This window comes from Cervus elaphus, chromosome 17, assembly GCF_910594005.1.
Source record: "Cervus elaphus chromosome 17, mCerEla1.1, whole genome shotgun sequence".
NCBI lineage: Eukaryota > Metazoa > Chordata > Mammalia > Artiodactyla > Cervidae > Cervus > Cervus elaphus.
This window is the reverse complement of record NC_057831.1, coordinates 4,274,641-4,294,347: the sequence shown is the minus strand read 5'-3', so window position 1 is coordinate 4,294,347 and position 19,707 is coordinate 4,274,641. Positions and strand designations below refer to the sequence as shown.

The window sequence follows — 19,707 nt, the reverse complement described above, 5'->3', positions numbered from 1 at the left end:
CTGGGCTATTGCAGGTATATTTCTTCTTTTCCCTGGTCTTGGCTATTTATTTTATAAAAAGACCTTATCAGATAAAATAAAGTCTTTTTTTTAGGTAGAATGCATTTTACTTTTACATTTTAATTTTATCAGGCAAAATATGTTAGGCATAATATGATTTTCTTTTTTTTTTTTTAACTTATTTTTATTAGTTGGAGGCTAATTACTTCACAACATTTCAGTGGGTTTTGTCATACATTAATATGATTTTCTTTTGTATTTTCCCAGATTTGAATCATTTCATATTTAAATACTTCATCAAAAACCATCCTCAGTGACAGACATGGTATGGCAAAACTGCTGATGCTTTATAAGCCTTGGAATATTTTTATTATGTTGTAATCTTTAAATGATAGTTTGGCTGGATACATAGTTCTAAGTTCAAATTCCTTTTCTTAAATTCTATGAAAAGACAGTTTTTTTTTTTTTTTTTTCCAGTTTGTGTTGTTGTTGGAAATCTGATGGAAAGTTTAAACTCATTCCTTGGTAAGTAATCTGCTCTTTCTATCAGCTTTTGGAATTTGTCTTTAATGTTCTTAAATTTTGCTGCCATTTTTCTACATGTAGCTCTGCCCTTATCATCTTCTTTATCATTCTATGTTGTCTTCAATCTGAGATCTTCATCTTTTTTTTCTTTTCCAAGAAACTTTTTTTTCATTAGTTATTCAAATATTACCCTCTCTTATTTCTCCTTCTTTCTAAAATCTCCAGTATCTGAGTATTAATCCTTCCACATGGAAAAAAAAAAAGTCCATGTTTTCATCCACTCCTTCAGGGATATTTCCTCTATCCAGTCTTCCAATTTACATATTTATTTTCAGCCACACCTTTTCTGCTATCTAGCCTATCTATTATGACTTTTACTTCAAATATTATGTTTTTAAATCTGATATTTGTGCTTGATTATTTTCTACTTCTTTATTCTTATTTATACTAGTGATATGTTCTGTGGGATTTTTTTATTTTAAATTCTTTTAAAAATATTATTTTATATTGGAGTATAGTTAATCTACAATATCATGTAAGTTTTCAGTGTACAGCAAAGTGATTCAGTCATTCAGTTCAGTTCAGTTACTCAATCCTGTCCGACTCTTTGCATGGAATGCAGCACGCCAGGCCTCCCTGTCCATCACCAACTCCCAGAGTTTACTCAAACTCATGTTCGTTGAGTTGGTGATACCATCCAACCATTTCATCCTCTGTCGTCCCCTTCTCCTCTTGCCTTCAATCTTTCCCAGCATTAGGATTGTTTCCAATGAGTCAGTTCTTCGCATCAGGTGGCCCAAGTATTGCAGTTTCAGCTTCAGCATCAGTCTTTCCAATGAATATTCAGGACTGATTTCCTTTAGGATGGACTGGTTGGATCTCCTTGCAGTCCAAGGGACTCTCAAGAGCTTCTTCAACACTGCAGTTCAAAAGCATCAATTCTTCAGCACTCAGCTTTCTTTATAGTACAACTCTCACATCTGTACATGACTACTGGAAAAACAACAGCTTTGACTAGACAGACCTTTGTTGGCAAAGTAACATCTCTGCTTTTTAATATGCTGTCTAGGTTGGTCATAGCTTCTCTTCTAAGGAGCAAGCATCTTAATTTCATTGCTGCAGTCACCATCTGCAGTGATTTTGGAGCTCCCCAAAATTAAGTCTGTTACTGTTTCCATTGTATCCTATTTGCCACGAAGTGATGGGACCTCTTTCACTTTTATCAAGAGGCTCTTTAGTTCTTCTTTGCTTTCTGCCATAAGGGTGGTGTCATCTGCATATCTGAGGTTATTGATGTTACTCCCAGCAATCTTGATTCCAGCTTGTGCTTTATAGTGAAGTCACTCAGTCGTGTCTGACTCTTTGCGACCCCATGGACTGTAGCCCACCAGGCTCCTCAGTCCATGAGATTTTCCAAGCATGAATACTGGAGTGGGTTGTCATTTCCCTCTCCAGGGGATCTTCCCAACCCAGGGGTCAAACCAGGTCTCCCACATTGTAAACAGAAGCTTTACCATCTGAGCTACACAGCCTGGCATTTCACATGATATACTCTGTATTTCGTGATATACTCTGTATTTCATGATATATTCACATGATATACTCTGCATTTCACATGATACATAAGTTAAATAAGCAGGGTGAAAACATATAGCCTTGATGTGCCCCTTTCCTGATTTGGTTCCAGTCTGTTGTTCTATGTCCAGTTCTAACTTGCTTCTTGACCTGCATACAGATTTCTCAGGAGGCAGGTCAGGCGGTCTGGTATTCCCATCTCTTTCAGAATTTTCCACAGTTTGTTTTGATCCACACAGTCAAAGTCTTTAGCATCGTCAATAAAGCAAAGTAGATGTTTTTCTGGAACCCTCTTGTTTTTTTGATGATCCAATGGATGTTGGCAATTTGATCTCTGTTCCCTCTGCCTTTTCTAAATCCAGGTTGAACATCTGGAAGTTCTCGGTTCACATACTGCTGAGAGGTGGCTTGGAGAATTTTGAGCATTACTTTGCTAGCATGTGAGATGAGTGCAATTGTGTGGTAGTTTAAACATTCTTTGGCATTGCCCTTCTTTGGGATTGGAATGAAAACGGACCTTTTCCAGTCCTGTGGCCACTGCTGAGTTTTCCAAATATTCTGGCATATTGAGTGCAGCACTTTCACAGCATCATCTTTTAGGATTTTAAATAGCTCAACTGGAATTCCATCACCTCCACTGGCTTTGTTGGTAATGATGTTTCCTAAGGTCTGCTAGACTTTGCCTCAGGATTTCTGGCTCTAGGTGAGTGATCACACCATCATGATTATCTGGGTCATGAAAATCTTTTTTGTATATAGTTCTTCTGTATTTTTGCCACCTTTTCTTAATATCTTCTGCTTCTGTTAAGTCCATATCATTTCTGTCCTTTATTGTGCCCATCTTTGCATGAAATGTTCCCTTGGTATCTCTAATTTTTTTGAAGAGATCTCTAGTTTTTCCCATTCTGTTATTTTCCTCTATTTCTTTGCTTTGATCACTGAGGAAGGCTTTCTTATCTCTCCTTGCTATTCTTTGGAACTCTGCATTCAGATGGGTATATCATTGCTTTTCTCCTTTGCCTTTAACTTCCTTTCTTTTCTCAGCTATTTGTAAGGCCTCCTCAGACAACCATTTTTCCTTTTTTGCATTTCTTTTTCTTGGGGCTGATCTTGTTCACTGCCTCCTGTACAATGTCACGAACCTCTGTCCTTAGTTTTTCAGGTACTCTATCAGATCTAATCCTTTAAATCTATTTGTCATCTCCACTGTATAATCATAAAGGATTTGATTTAGGTCATACCTGAATGTTCTAGTTATTAGAGAATATTGAGTAAAGTTCCCTGTACTATACAGTAGGTCCCTGTTGATTGTCTACTTTATATATAGTAGTGTGTATATGTTAATCTGAAACTATTAATTTATCCCTCCCCACTGACACTTCCACATTGGTAACCATAAGTTTGATTTCAAAGTCTTTGATCTCTTTGTGTTTTGTCAATAAGTTCATTTGTATGCTTTTTTTTACATTCTACATATAAATGATATCACATGATATTTGTCTTTCTCTGTCTTACTTGTTTCTCTGATCATGATAGTCACTAGGTCCATCCATGTTACTGCAAATGGCATTATTTCATCTTTTAATGGCTGAGAAATATTCCATTCTATATATATAACACAACTTCTGTATCCATTGCTCTCTTGATAGACATTTAGACTGCTTTTAAGTCTTAGCTGCAATGAATATTAGGGTATACATATCTTTTCAGAGTATGATTTTCTTTGGATATACTTCCAAGAGTGGGATTACAGGATCATATGTTAGTTCTATTTTTAGTTTAAAAAATCTTCATACTGTTGTCCATAGTGGCTGTAGCAATTTACATTCTCCCCAATAGTGTAGGAGAGATCCATTTGCTCTATACCTTCTCCAGGATTTGTTGTTTATAGACTTTTTGATGATGGCCATTCTGACAGATGTGAGGTGATACCTCATTGTAGTTTTTATTTGAATTTCTCTGAGGGGCAGGAGGAGAAGGAGACGACAGAGGATGAGATGGCTGGATGGCATCACCGACCCAATGGACATGGGTTTGGGTAGACTCTGGGAGTTGGTGATGGACAGGGAAGCCTGGCGTGCTGCAATTCACGGGGTTGCAAAGAGTCAGACATGACTGAGCGACTGAACTGAACTAAACTGAGTAATTAGTGATGTTGAGTATCTTTTCATGTGATTTTTGGCCATCTGTATATATTCTTTGGAGGAATGTCCCTTTGGACCTTCTGCCCACTTCTGCCCATTTTTAAAAGAATCTATTTATTTTAATTGGAATATAAATTCAGTATTGTGATGGGTTTTGCCATACATGAGTGTGAATCGGCCATAGACATATGTGTGTCCCATCCATCCCGAATCCCCAACTCACCCCCCTCCCCAACCTACCCAATCCCTCCAGGTTGTCACAGAGCACCGGCTTTGAGTGCCCTGTGTCATACCGCAAACTTGCACTGGTCATCTATTTTACATTCGGTAATGTATTATGTTTCAATGCCATTCTCTCAAAGCATCCCACCCTCGTCTTCTCCCACTGAGTTCAGAAAACTGTTCTTTACTTTTGTGCCTCCTTTGCTGTGCTGCATCTAGGATCATCAGTACCATCTTTCTAAATTCCATATATATGCATTAATATATGATATTTGCCTTTCTCTTTCTGATAACAGGCTCTAGGTTCATCTACCTCATTCAGTTCAGTTCAGTCGCTCAGTCCTGTCCAACTCTTTGCGACCCCATGAACTGCAGCATGCCAGGCCTCCCTGTCCATCACCAACTCCCGGAGCTCACTCAAACTCATGTCCATCGAGTTGGTGATGCCATCCGGCCATCTCATCCTCTGTCGTCCCCTTTTCCTCCTGTCCTCAATCCCTCCCAGCATCAGGGTCTTTTCCAATGAGTCAACTCTCCACATGAGATGGCCAAAATACTGGAGTTTCAGCTTCAGCATCAGTCCTTCCAATGAACACCCAGGACTGATCCCCTTTAGGATGGATTGGTTGGACCTCCTTGCAGTCCAAGGGACTCTCAAGAGTCTTCTCCCAACACCACAGTTCAAAAGCATCAATTTTTCGACACTCAGCTTTCTTCACTGTCCAACTCTCACATCCATACACGACCACTGGAAAAACCATAGCCTTGACTAGACGGACCTTTGTTGACAAAGTAATGTCTCTGCTTTTTAATATGCTGTTTAGGTTGGTCATAACTTTCTTTCCAAGGAGTAAGCGTCTTTTAATTTCATAGCCAATCACTATCTGCAGTGATTTTGGAGCCCCCCCCCCAAAAAAAAATCTACCTCATTAGAACTGACTCAAATGTGTTCCTTTTTATACCTGAGTAATATTCTATTGTGTATATGTACCATGACTTTCTTGACCATTCATCTACTGATGGACATCTAGGTTGCTTCCAAGTCCTAGGTATTGTATATAGTGCCACAGTGAACATTGGGGTACATGTCTTTTTCAATTCTTGTTCCCTCAGTATATATGTCCAGTAGTGGGATTTCTGGGTCATATGGTAGTTTTATTCCAAGTTTTTTAAGGAATCTCCATACTGTTTTCCATAGTGGTTGTATCAGTTTGCATTCCCACCAGCAATGTAATAGGGTTCCCTTTTTCCCACACCCTTTCCAGCATTTATTACTTAGATTTTTTTGATGATGGCCATTTTGATGCTGGCTACATTCTGGTGTGAGATGATATCTCATTGTGGTTTTGATTTGCATTTCTCTAATAATGAGCAATGTTGAACATCTTTTCATGTGTTTATTAGCCATCTGTATGTCTTTGAAGAAATGTCTGTTTAGGCCTTCTGCCCACTGTTTGATTGGGTTGTGTGGTTTTTTGATATAAAACTTCTTTAGCTATTTCTGTATTTTGGAGAACAATCCCCAGTTGTTTGAAAACATTTTCCAATCTGTGAGTTGTCTTTTTGTTTTGTTCATAATTTCCTTTGCTGTGCAAAAGCTTTAGAATTTAAGTAGGTCCCATTTGTTTACTTTTGGTTTTATTTTCATTAAACTAGGAGGTGTATCCAAAAAGATATTGCTGCAATTTATGTCAGTGTTTTCCTGTGTTTCCTGCCTGTGTTTTCCTCTAAGAGTTTTACAGTATCCAGTTTTACATTTAGGTCTTCAATCCATTTTGAGTTGATTTCTGTATATGGTGTTACAAAATGTCCTAATTCATTCTTTTACATACAGCTGTCCAGTTTCCCCAGCATCATTTATTGAAGACAGCATCTTTATTCCATTGTATATTCTTGCCTTCCTTGTTGTAGATTAATTGACCATAGGTCCTTGGGTTTATTTCTGGGCCTTCTACCCTGTTCCACGTATCTCTCTTTGTGCTGGTATCTTTGTTTTGATTATTGGTTTTGTAGCATAGACTGAAGTGAGAGAGCCTGATTGCTCCAGCTCCATTTTTCTTATTCGAGATTGCTTTGGCTATTCGGGGTCTTTTGTGTTTCCATACACATTTAAAAAAATTTGTTGTAGTTCTGTGAAAAATGCCAGTGATATTTTTACAGGGATTGCATTGAATCTGTAGATTGCCTTGGGGAATATGGTCATTTTGGCAATATTGATATTTGAAATTGAAGAACATGGTATATCTTTCCATCTGTTTGTGTTATCTTTGTTTTCAGTCATTAGCAACTTGCACTTTTAGTATTCAGGTCTTTTTCCCTTCTTAGGCAGGTTTATTCCTAGGTGTTTTGCTCTTTTTTGATACAATGGTAAGTAGGGTTGTTTGTTCAATTTCTCTTTTGAAACTTTCATTATTAATGCATAGAAATGCAGTGGATTTCTGAGTATTGGTTTTGCATCCTGCACACATGCTAAGTTGCTTCAGTCATGTCTGGGTCTTTGTGACCTTATGGACTTTAGCCTGCCAGGCTCCTCTGTCCATGGGATTCTCCAGTCAGGAATACTGGAGTGGTTTGCCATGCCCTCCTCCAGGGGATCTTCCCAACTTAGGGATCAAACCCATATCTCCTGAATCTGCAGCATTGGCAGGCAGATTCTTTACCACTAGCACCACCTAGGATGCGCAAGTTGTATCCTGCAACTTTACCAAATTCATGATGAGCTCTACCAGTTTTCTGGTGGCATCTTTAGTGTCTTCTATGCATAGTATGTCATCTGCAAACAGTAACAGTTTACTTTTTCTTTTCCAATTTGTATTCCTTTTATTTCTTTTCCTTCTGATTGGCTAGAACTCCCAAGACTGTGTTGAATAAAAGTGGTGAGAGTAGACATGCTTGTCTTCTTCCTGATCGTAGAGGAAATGCTTTCAGCTTTTCACCATTGAGTATGATTTGGTGTATTACACTGACTGATTTGCAGATATCAAAAAAAAAAAAAAATCCTTGCATCTCTGGGATAAATTCCTCTTGATCATGGTATATGATCCTTTTAATATACTGTAGGATTTGGACTGCTAGTATTTGTTGAGGACTTTTGCATCTATGTTCATCAGTAATGCTGGCTTGTAATTTCCTTTTTTGTATGTGTGGTGTCTTTGTTTTTGGTATCAGGGTGGTGGTGGCCATACAGAATGAGTTTGGGAGTATTTATTCCTCAATTTTTTGGAACAGTTCAGAAAGAAAGGGGTTAACTCTTCTCTGTTTGATAGAATTCACCTGTGAAGCCATCTGATTCTGGACTTTCATTCACTGGAATCTTTTTAGTCACAGCTTCAATTTCAGAAGTTATGATTGGTCTATTCATATTTTCTATTCCATCCTGGTTCAGTTTTAGGAAACTGTACTTTTCTAAGGATTTGGCCATTTCTTCCAGGTTATCCATTTTATTGGCATAAATTGGTTATTGTATCTCATGATCCTTTCTATTTCTTTGGTGTCCATTGTAACTTCTTTTTCATTTCTAATTTTTGATATGAGTCCTCTCCCTTTTTTTCTTGATGAGTCTTGCTAAGGGTTTATCAATTGTGTTATCTTTTCAAGAATCAGCATTTAGTTTCATTGATCCTTTCTATTGTTTTTGTATTCTCTATTTCATTTATTTCTGCTCTGCTCTCTATGAGTTCTTTCCTTTTACTCATTTTGGGTTTTATTTTTCTTTCACTAGCTGCTTTAAGCGCAAAGTTAGGTTGTTTGGGGCTTCCCTCATAGCTTAGTTGGTAAAGAATCCACCTGCAATGCAGGAGACCCCTGTTTGATCCCTGGGTTGGGAAGATCCTCTGGAGAAGGGATAGACTACCTACTCCAGTATACTTGGTTTTCCCTTGTGGCTCAGCTGGTAAAGAATCTGCCTACAGTGTGGGAGACCTGGGTTTGATTCTTGGGTTGGGATTATCCCAGATGTTTGTGTATTTTACAGCTTTTTTAGTTTTATAATTTCATAATGTTATGTTTGGAAAAGATGCTTGATATGAGTTTAGTCTTCTTAAATTTACCAAGGGGTGCTTTGTGCAGTTGTGTTTGAATTTCTTTTTCTTGCTTTGTGTGTGGATCTATTATAAATGTTTGATTTGTGGAGATCATGGGGGGGGGCGGGGCAGGGAGGGGGGCTTTTCTTTTCCATTAAAGACATTCCTTTAGCATTTGTTATAAAGCTAGTTTGTTGGTGCTGAATTTTCTTAGCTTTTGCTTTCTGTAAAGCTTCTGTTTTCTCTATTGAATCTGAATGAAAGTCTTGCTGTGTAGATTATTCTTGGTTGAAGGTTTTTCCCTTTCATTACTTTAAATATATTGTGCCACTCCTTTCTGACCTGCAGAGTTTCTGCTGAGAAATCAGCTGATATAGGGCTTCCATTGTATGCTAGTCATTGCTTTTCCCTCGTTGCTTTTAATGTTTTCTCTGTCTTTAAATTTGTCAATTTGATTAATATGTGTTTTGCCATTTTCCTCCTTGGGTTTGTCCTGTATGGGACTCTCTTTGCTTCCTAAACTTGAATGCTTCCTTTCTCATATTAGGGAAGTTTATGGCTGTTATCTCTTCAAATATTTTCTCAGACCATCTCTCTTTTCTTCTTCTGGGACCCTATAATGTGAATTCTTCTGGGAAGAAGAATTTGGTGAATTTGGTACATTTCATATTGTCCTAGAGGTATCTTAGATTTTCCTCATTACTTATCATTCTTTTATCTTTATTCTGTTCCACAGCAGTAATTTCCATCAATCTGTCTTTTAGCTCTCTTATTTGTTCTTCAGGTTCATTTTTTTTTACTGTTGATTCCTTCCAGCATACTTTTCATTTTAGTTATTGTATTGTTCATCTGTTAGTTTGTTCTATAAATATTCTAGCTCTTTGTTAAACGTTTCTTGTATGTTTTTGGTCTGTGCCTCCATTATTTTTCTGAGATCTTAGATCATTTTTATCACTACTCTGAAAACTTTTTAGGAAGATTGTCTGTCTCTACTTAATTGTTCTTCTGGGATTTTCATCTTGTTCATCTAGAACCTATTCCTCTGCCATCTCATTTGGCTAATTTTCTGTTTCTTGGCCTGCTGGTTAGTAGTTCTCTTGTTTCTGGTGTCTGCCCTCTGGTGGTAGAAGTTGGTTCAGAGGCTTGTCCAGGCTTTCTGGTGGGAGAGACTGGTGCCTGTCCACTGTGAGTGGAGCTGAGTCTTGTCTCTGTTGTCCAGGGGTGTGTTTAGAGGTTGCTGTACACCCAGGACACTAGGCAGACAGTCTGCTGATGGATGGGGCTGTGGTCCCACCCTCTTGGTCACTTGACAGGAAGCGTCCCAGCACTGGACTCTGCAGGTTGTTGGGCGGGGCCAGGTCTTGGTACCAACATGGCGACAGCTCACTACAAATATTCTCTGGGGCCTCAGCCACTAATGTCCTAATCCCCAGAGTGAGCCAAGGCCAACCTCCACGCCCGCCCCAGGAGACCTGTAGGACCCACAGGTTGCTGTGACTCAGGCGCCAGGGTCCCAGTACACGTGAAACTGTGTGCGCCCTCCAGGAGCGGAGTCCGTCTCCTCAGTCCTGCGCGGCTCCTGCCCTCAGGCCCCGCTGGCCTTCAGAGCCGACTATACTGGGATGCCCCTGCCAACGCCAGAGCCCCAGGCTGGGGCATGTGACATGGGACTCAGAAGGCCTGTGGAAGATTTTTTGTGATACAATTAATTTCCAGTTTGTAGGTTTGTGTCTCCCACGTGGGACATAATGGGGTTTGATTATATCACAGAAGCACCTCTTCTACTTTCTTGCAGTGGCTTCTTCTTTGTCTTTGGATATAGAATATCTTTTGGGAGGAAGTTCCTGTCTTTTTGTCCATAGTTTTCAACAGTTAGTTGTGATTTGAGTGTTTTCATGACAGGAGGTGAGCTCACATCCCTCTACTCCGTCATCATCTTTCCTCATAGCTTTAAGGAAGGAAGAAACTTTGAAGCTGCACTTTAGGACTGGAGATAGGGCTGGAGGGGACCTTTCCTCGGCGCTATCCTCTATAAAACACCATCTGCAGTTGGTGCAACCAGACCCAGGAGGGGGACACACAACCAGACCCACAGCGGTGTCTGGGGGCTCGGCTCCTGATTTCGAGGCTTGCCTCTCGGGGCCCTTCTCCCCACAGAGATTCACTTTCCGCTCACAGCTCCAGCAGTCACGTCTGCTGTGGACCCCATGTCCCGATCGTCTGTGGTTGCAGTTGCCACCCCCTTTCTGGCACTGCAGACGTCTCAGACTCAGCCAGGTCTTCTCTTGAGTTTTCTTTATCTTTTTTTTTTCTCTGCTCCTTTCAGCCTGTCAGCCACAGGGCTCACTCTTATGACGGGAGGGAAGCTGGAAGGGAACCAGGGACGAGCAGAGAGTTCAGTAAGCTAGGAGCTCTTCACTGACTGGAGGAAGGTGCCAAAGCTTCAGAATCTTTGTTTTATAGGTAAACTACTTAAAAGATAATGAAGTCTCTTACAATCTTTTAAAAAAACAGACCAATAATCCGAGAATAATTATTTTTGCTTTTTTAGCAGATTAAAAAAAAATGTTTTACATAAATCCATTATTTCCATAAAAACATTATTTTTAAGCCAATTAAATAGAGCTTTTTCTGAATTTAATTTTGGCAATACCATTTAGGCACTTCCTAGATGGTGCAGTGGTAAAGAATTTGCCTTTCAATGCAGGAGACTCAAGAATTGCAGGTTTGATGCCTGGGTCAGGACTATCCCTTGGAGAAGGGAATGGCTACACACTCCTGAATTCTTGCCTAGAGAATCCCATCGACAGAGGAGCCTGGTGGGCTACAGTCCATGCTGTTGCAAAGAGTCAGACACAACTGAACACATGAGTGCATACAATAGTGTCTAGAGGTAGAAAAATATCACTTTTATGTAACATATGCCAATAGACACACATAAACATGCATGTAGACATAGCCGAAACCCTATAGCTTCCATTCCAAAATTGTAGCCACGAGGCAGGCACAACAATACAAAATTCCCTGGTTTACAAAAAACAGGTATATCCAAACTGTGCCTCTAACAAGTGTAACAAGTTAGAAGTTATCCACTCAAATGGGTAAAGCTTTCTTGTGGAGAGACTTTAAGACTTTTCTTTGCCCTTGACAAGTAATTTTATGGAGTTTGTGGACTAGATTTTGAGCAAGGGAGCTTCTATGACAGTCTGCATTTTTAAAAGCCTCTCTTTTCTTCTTTTCTTCAGTCTCAGGTGATGGTGGACAGTTTTATTTGTCTCCTGAGATATTTGCATTTCAAAGACACGATACAATTCATACCTTTATGGGACAAAGAAAGAAGGAAATTTTTTTCCTTGGAGTTTTGTAATACATTTCTCTACTACTAGAAGTCTAGAATAATTTCTATTTAAAATTTTACTTTATATTAGGGGTTGGACAGCTTAGGATGCTTCATCCTTTTCACTGTTAATAATCGCAACATCCTCCCCTTTACTTTCCTCACTTTCCCTGGGATTCTACCTCTTATTAATAGTGCCCCAGTCAGACTTTGCCACACGTGCTCAGACCTCAGTCTGTGGCAACTTGCACCCTCCTAAGCTTTTGGCACACAGAGGACTCCATCTTTCTAGCCTGCTTTCTCACCTTGTCTGCTAGCCCCTCAGCGATCATAGTAGTAGAAAACCTACTACCCACCTGCCCTCAGCTTTTCTTCTAACTTTCTTACTTGAGTTTCAGCCTCTAGAGCAATATCATATGATATTTGTCTTTCCCTGACTTACTTCACTTAATATGATGATTTCCAGGTCCATCCATTTGCTACAAATGGCATTATTTCCCTCTTTTAATTCTGAGAAATATTCCAGTATATACAGACAAATATATTGCCTATTTTATTCATTCACCTGTCGATTGACATTTAGGTTACTTCCATGTCTTAGCTACTGAAAACAGCACTGCATTAAATACTGAGGAGCATGTATCTTTTTGAACCATGTTTTTCTATGCTGAGGAGTGGAACTGCAAGATTACATATGGTAGGTCTATTTTTGTTTCTTAAGGAACTTGTATACTGTTCTTCATAGTGGCCGCACCAATGTGCATGCCCATCAACAGGGCAGGAGGGTTCACCTTTCTCCATACTCTCTCCAGCATCTATTGTTTATAGACTTTTTTGGCTATGCCATTCTCACTGGTGTGACATGATTCCTCACTGCAGTTTTGATTTGCATTTCTCTAATAACTAGTGATGTTGAGCATCTTTTCATGTGCCTCTTGGCCATCTGTATGTCTTTCTTGGAAAAATGTCTCTTAGGTCTTCCACCCACTTACTGATTAGGTTTTTTTCTTCTTTTTTGATATTTAGCTGCACGAGCTATTTGTAAAAATTGGAGCCTAATCTCTTGTTAGTTGCATCATTTGCAAATATTTTCTCCCATCCTGTGAGTGTTTTTGTTTTGTTTATGGTTTCCTTAGCTGTACAAAAGCTATTGAATTTAATTAGGTCACATTTGATTATTTTTATTTTCATTATTCTAGGAGAGGGTGTGGGAAAGATATTGCTGCAATTTATATTAAAGAGTATTTTGCTTAATTTTTGTTGAAGAGTTTCATACTATCTGATCTTACATTTAGGTCTTTAATCCATCTTGAGTTTGTTTTTGTGTATGATGTTAGAGAATGTTCTAATTTCATTTTTTACATGTATATGTCCTATTTTCCCAGCACCATTTATTAAATAGACTGTCTTTCCTCCATTGTATGGTTGTCCCTCATTTAAGTTAATTGAGGTGCATGGGTTTATTTCTGGGCTTTCTGTCTGGTTCCGTTGATCTAGATTTCTGTTTTTTGTGCCAATACTGTACTATTTTGATGACTGTGGCTCTGAAGTAAGGCAGCTTGAATTCTCCAGCTCCATTTTTCTTTCTCAAGATTACCTTGGCTATTCAGGGTCTTTTAAAAACAAATTTTTAAACAACTTGATTCTAACTCTATAAAAATGTCATTAGCAGTTTGACAGGGATTGCATTGAATCTGTAGATTATCTCCAGTAACATAGTCATTTTTTAAAATATTGCTTCTTCCAATCCAAGAACATGGTATATCTTTTTATCTCTATGTGTCACTCTTGATTTTATTCATTAGTGTTTTATATTTTGGATTACAGGTCTATTGCATCCTTAGGTAGATATATTCATAGGAATTTTAGTGTTTTTATGTGATGGCAAATGTGATTGTTTAATTGATTTCTCTTTCTGATCTTTCATTGTGGTCTGTAGAAATGCAATAGGTTTCTGTGTATTAATTTTTTATCTTGCAACATTATCAAATTCATTAGTGAGCTCTAGTAGTTTTCTGGTAGCATCTTCAGGATTTTCTACATATAGTATAATGTCATCTGCAAACAGTGACAGTTTTACTTCTTTTCCAATTTGGATTCCTTTTAGTTCTTTTTGTTCTCAGATTACTATGGCTAGGATTTCCAAAACTGTGTTGAAAATAAGTGGTGAGAGTGGATATCCTTGACTTGTTCCTGATCTTAAAGGAAATGTTTTCAAGTTTTTCACCATTAAATATGATGTCAGTTGTAAGCCTGTCATATATGGACTTTATTATGTTCAGGTATGTCCCCTCTTTGCCCACTCTTTGGAGAGTTATTATCATAAATGGGTTTGAATTTTGTCAAAAGATTTTTTTGCATATATTAAGATAGTCATATGATTTTCTATTTTTTAATTTGTTGATGTGGTGTATCACACTGATCATTTGTGGATTTTGAAAAATATTGAAAAATTGAACACAGATGCAAAAATCCTGAACAAAATACTAGCAATCCAAATCCAACAGTACACTAAAAGGATCATAAAGCAAAATCAAGTAGAAAGTATCCTAAAGATATGGGATGTTTCAATATTTGCAAATCATTCAGGGTGATAATCACATGGGTTTTATTCTTCAATTTGTAAATATGGTATTTCTCAACAGATGCAGAAAAAGATTTTGACAAAATCCAACATCCATTTATAATAAAAATTCTGCAGAAAGTAGGCATAGAGGGAACCTACCTCAACATAATAAAGGCCATTTATTTATGATAAGCCTATGGCTAACATTGTACTTAATGGTGAAAAGCTGAAAGCATTTCTTCTCAGATCAAGAACAAGACAAGGATGTCCACTCTCACCACTTTTATTCCACATAGTTTTGGAAATCCTAGCCTCAGCAATCTGTGAAGAGAAAGAAAGAAAACAAATCTAAATTGGAAAAGACATCAAACATCACTGATTGCAGATGACATAATACTGTACACAGAAAATCCTAAAGATGCTGCCAAAAACGACTAAGGCTCAATGAATTTGGCAAAATTGCTGGATACAAAATTAATACACAGAAGTCTGTGGCATTTCTTACACTAACAGTAAAAGGTCCAAAGGATAAACAATTCCATTTATCATTGCAGAAAAAGAGTAACATATTTAGGAGTCAGAAAACCTATCTAAGGAAGCAAAGGACCTATACTCCAAAACTAGGGATAAAATAAATCAAAGATGATACAAACAAATGGAAAGATATACCATGTTCTTGAATTAAAGAATCAATATTTTCAAAATGACTATATACCAAAGGCAATCTATAGATTTAATGAACTCTATAAAATTCCCAATGGCATTTTCACAGAACTGTAACCAAAAAAATCTTAAAATTTGCATGGAGATTCAAAAGACCCCAAATAACTCAAGCAACCTGGAGAAAGAAAAACAGAGCTGGAGGAATTAGGTAACCAGACTATACTACTACTCAACAGTAATCAAAACACTATGGCACTGGCACAAAAACAAGTAGATCAATGAAAGAATATAGAATGCCCAGAAAGAAACCCATGCACATATGGTCAATTAATCTACAACTAAGGAGGCAAGAATATACCATGGAGAAAAGACAGTCTCTTTAATAACTTGTGCTGAAAACTGGGCAGCTATGTGTAAAAACTAATAAAATTACAACATTCTTTAATGCCATGGTGGCTTCCCAGATGGCTCAGATGGTAAAGAACCCACCTGCTAATGCAGGAGATACAGGAGACCCAGGTTCGATCCCTGTGTCTAGAAAATCCCCTGGAGAGGAAATGGCAATCTCCTCCAATATTCTTGCCTGGAGAATCCCATGGATAGAGGAGCCTGGTGGGCTATAGTCCATGAAATCACAGAGTTGGACACAACTGAGCAACTAACACTTTCACTTTCACACCATACAAAAAGGTAAACTCAAGATGGATTAAAGATCTAAGTGTAAGACTGGATGGTATGAAACTCTTTTAGGAAAATATAGGCAGAACACTTTTTGACATAAATCCCAGAAATATATTTTTTGAGCCTTCTCCTAGAGTAGTGGAAATAATAACAAAAATAACCAAATGTGACCTAATTAAATCCAAACACTTTTGCACAGCCAAGGAAACCATCAACAAAGTGAAAAGACGATCGACAGAATGAAAGAAAATATTTGTAAATAATGTGACAAATAGGGATTAATTTCCATAATATGCAAACAGCTCATGCAGCTCTATGTAATAAAACAAAACAAAAAACAACAACTCAGTCAAAATGTGAACAGAAGATCTAAATAGACATTTCTCCAAAGAAGATATACGGATGGCCAAAAGCACATGGAAAGATGCTAAATATAATTATCAGAGAAATGCAAATCAAAACTACAATGATGTATCACCTCATGCCAATCAGAATGGCCATCATCAGAAAGTCTATCAATAATAATTGCTGAAGAGGGTGTGGAAGAAAGGGAGCCCTTTTACACTGTTGGTAGGAATGCACATTGGTGCAGCAACTATGGAGAATAGTATGGAAATTCTATTTTTTAAAAAGTAAAAATAGAGGGTATATATCCAGAGAAAAATCTAATTTGAAAAGAAATATGTGCCTCAAATGGTCACAGCATCATAACCAAGATATGCAACCTAAGTATCTGTTGACAGATGAATGGATAACAATGTGGTAAAAGTGAAAGTCTCTCAGTCATGTCCAAGTCTTTGCGACCCCATGGATTACACTCCATGGAATTTTCCAGGCCAGAATACTGGAGTGGGTAGCCTTTCCCTTTTCCATGGGTCTTCCCAACTCAGGGATCAAACTCAGGTCTCCTGCATTGCAGGCATATTCTTTACCAGCTGAGCCACAAGGGAAGCCAAAGATGTGGTACTTACATACAATGGAATATTACTCAACCATAGAAAAGAATTTGAAGCAACATAGCTGGACCTAGAGATTATCATACCAGGTCAGAAAAATATTGTATGATATCACTTACATGTTGAATCTTAAAAAAAAAAAAATTTGAATGAACTTCTTTATAAAACAGCAATACCCTCATAGACATAGAAAACAAATTTATAGCTACCAAAGGAATAGTGAGGGAAGGATAAGTTTGGGATTAACAGATACAGACTACTATATATAAAACAGACATACAGTAAAGGCCTACTATATAGTACAGGTAACTATATTCAATATCTTATAATAACCTATAATGTAAAAGAATCTGAAAATGAATAGATATATTGTGTGTAACTGAATCACTTTGGTGTACACCTGAAACATTGTAAATCAACTATATTTCAACAAAAATAAATAATATTTTTAAAAGTAGTTAATAAATAAAATGATTAGATAATAATTATAACATCTCACATATATTGAATGCTTCTTTTATGCTGGACACCCTTTCAAGTGTTTAACCTGTATTATTAATGCCTTTCTACCCCAAACTTATTATTTTTATAAATGAGAAAAATGAGAAGCAAAGAACTCTGCAACCTGACCCCAGTGACTTTACATAATACTTTACTATAACTTCTTGAAATACCCTAGATGGCCCTAAAAAAAAAAGAAATGAATAGACATTCTCCCTGCCAAAAAATGCACTATTACAAAAGAAAGTAACCCAACTTATGCACATGCTTAATACATAAAAAATTAGAAGACATCAATCCACAAATGTCCTAAGTATAAATACATTATCTGTTGTTTCTTAAGTGTCTCCTAAGCCAATTTACAGGGCCCACATGTGCTAGAGTTTCAGTAAACATAAGCCAACAGGTCAATGATAGAAAAAAGAGCTGAAATTAATATCTGCTAATAATATGTAGTTTAGAAGAAATCATATAAGCCCAAATTTCCAATAAACTTAGGATCATTATTTGTCTCTTTTTGAAATTTCAAGTCTTAAAGCATGTGGCAGTAACAAAGGTCCCAGGAAATAACTGTCACTGTAGCACACATGAAAAATTTAAGGTGCTTCCTTTAACTTATTTGAGCTATTTTATATCCCACTTTAACTACTTGTTTCCCTACTAAGTCTGTCTAGCTTTATCATATTTCTCCACATGATGCTGAAGCTTAATATATATGACTCAATTACATTATATTAGCCTGGAACACTTTCAATAAAAATTATGTCTGGAAGAAAAACAAAGTCTTCATACCCTTCAGCCCTTTGAAGTTTAACATTATCTTGTATTAAGAAGACTGAGAGCCTTTTAAAGTCCCATCGTTTTCAATGGGATAATGGACACACTAATCACTAAACAAGCTGGCTTTAAAATATATACCTCAATAAATTTTTAAATCACTTAAAACCTTATGGTGATTTCTTTATATCTCTCCAGTTCAGGCTAAAGCCCTATGTTAATAATTTTGAAGGCTTAGGCTCACTTGTTTTGCTTTCAGAAAAAAAAAATGTGGTTTCATTTTTATTAGCATTTCATATTAAAGGAAATTTACCACATTTTAGAATATTCAATCAGTTAGCTGTCATTTAGACACATAGTCACTTGAAAATTTTGTTTAGGTAAATATACTTCAGGCAAACCAGTAATTCCAACTTAAGAAAGCTTAAAACTTTCTGCATTAAACTGGTTATTTAACATGGGTTCCTTTTTTCCCCATAGTGAATAATTCAGCAGCATAATAATACCAGCAGAAAAACTGAACAAGATAATATATAATCTAAAATATTTCAGAAACATAAAAAAAATGAAAGTTTATCTCCTTTGTAGTAAGTAAAGAACTCTTCACTGTAACTTAGACCCAGCAAGAATCTGGTAACAGCCTATGCCAATTACCAAAGGCTCAACCTCAGTTCCATATGTGTGTGCATACATGCATAGTCGTTTAGTCATGTCCAGCAACACACTTGTAACAAACAAACCCCTATACAATCTAGCCTAAAATTTGTATTTAAACAGAAACAAATATGTTAAACAGTGACTCTGCATGACAAACAATAATTTTTTAAAAGAGAAAAATACAAAAAAAGCTTGATTAAAATCATGCCTAAGATGATATGAAGCTTTTGTAAGGTGCTGAAAGGTATATTTCTAGATAACTCTTTTCTGCCTTGAAACTTGGGAGGAGAAGTAGGGGGAAGTAAAAGTGAAAATGCAGTTGCTTAGCTGTGTCTGACTCTTTGTGACCCCATGACTATAACCCACCAGGCTCCTCTGTCCATAAAATTCTCTAGGCAAGAATACTGGAGGGGGCTGAAACCAGGTCTCCCACATTGCAGTCAGATTCTTTACCATCTGAGCCACCAGGAAGCCCGATAGTGCCTCTACTCTTTCCTCAGAAGCTGCACTTGTTTGTAGAATTTAAACCTTTCAGAAGAGATCTCAGAGAATGTAAGTGAAGGGAAAAACTAATAGATTAATTAGCTGAAAATAAAACCCCACTGGACAATTTGAGAAAAGTAAAGACAATGCTAACCAGATAATTCATTTCTCTAAATTCAGCAGAAATATGCAGTAGAAAAAGATTATATTCTCTAAATAGCTATTTTTTTAAACCATCTCTGAGATCCTCCTTAGCTTTCTTTTAGGATGTGTTTTATTCCAAGGTAGCCCAAATCCTCTTAATAAGGAGAAAATAAATATAAGTAGGTGTACTCTAAATTCAGCCTTTCATCATTTTAATTAAACATCAAAATGACTTTTCCTTTTGGCAGAAAAATATGGAATGTATATAGGAAAACTGTCACTAAAAGATTCATGGATATAATGTAGTTATTTAGTTCTTTAAATCTGCCTCAAATTCATGTGGAAATTCACAAAGCATAAATATTGAACAAATTGATTTACCCAAAACTTCAGTTCAGTTCAGTTCAGTCACTCAGTCATGTTCAACTCTTTGCGACTCCATGGACTGCAGCAC

At 37.2% G+C, this 19,707-nt stretch overlaps 1 long non-coding RNA gene across 1 annotated transcript; it reads left to right on the top strand.

Moving 5' to 3' along the window:
• The first annotated feature begins 5,789 nt into the window (after window positions 1–5,789).
• LOC122673204 lies at window positions 5,790–12,743 on the top strand. Its single transcript, XR_006334641.1, has 3 exons — window positions 5,790–5,933; window positions 6,910–6,914; window positions 12,733–12,743. It is a non-coding gene; the product is annotated as an uncharacterized LOC122673204 (long non-coding RNA).
• Window positions 12,744–19,707: the final 6,964 nt, after the last annotated feature.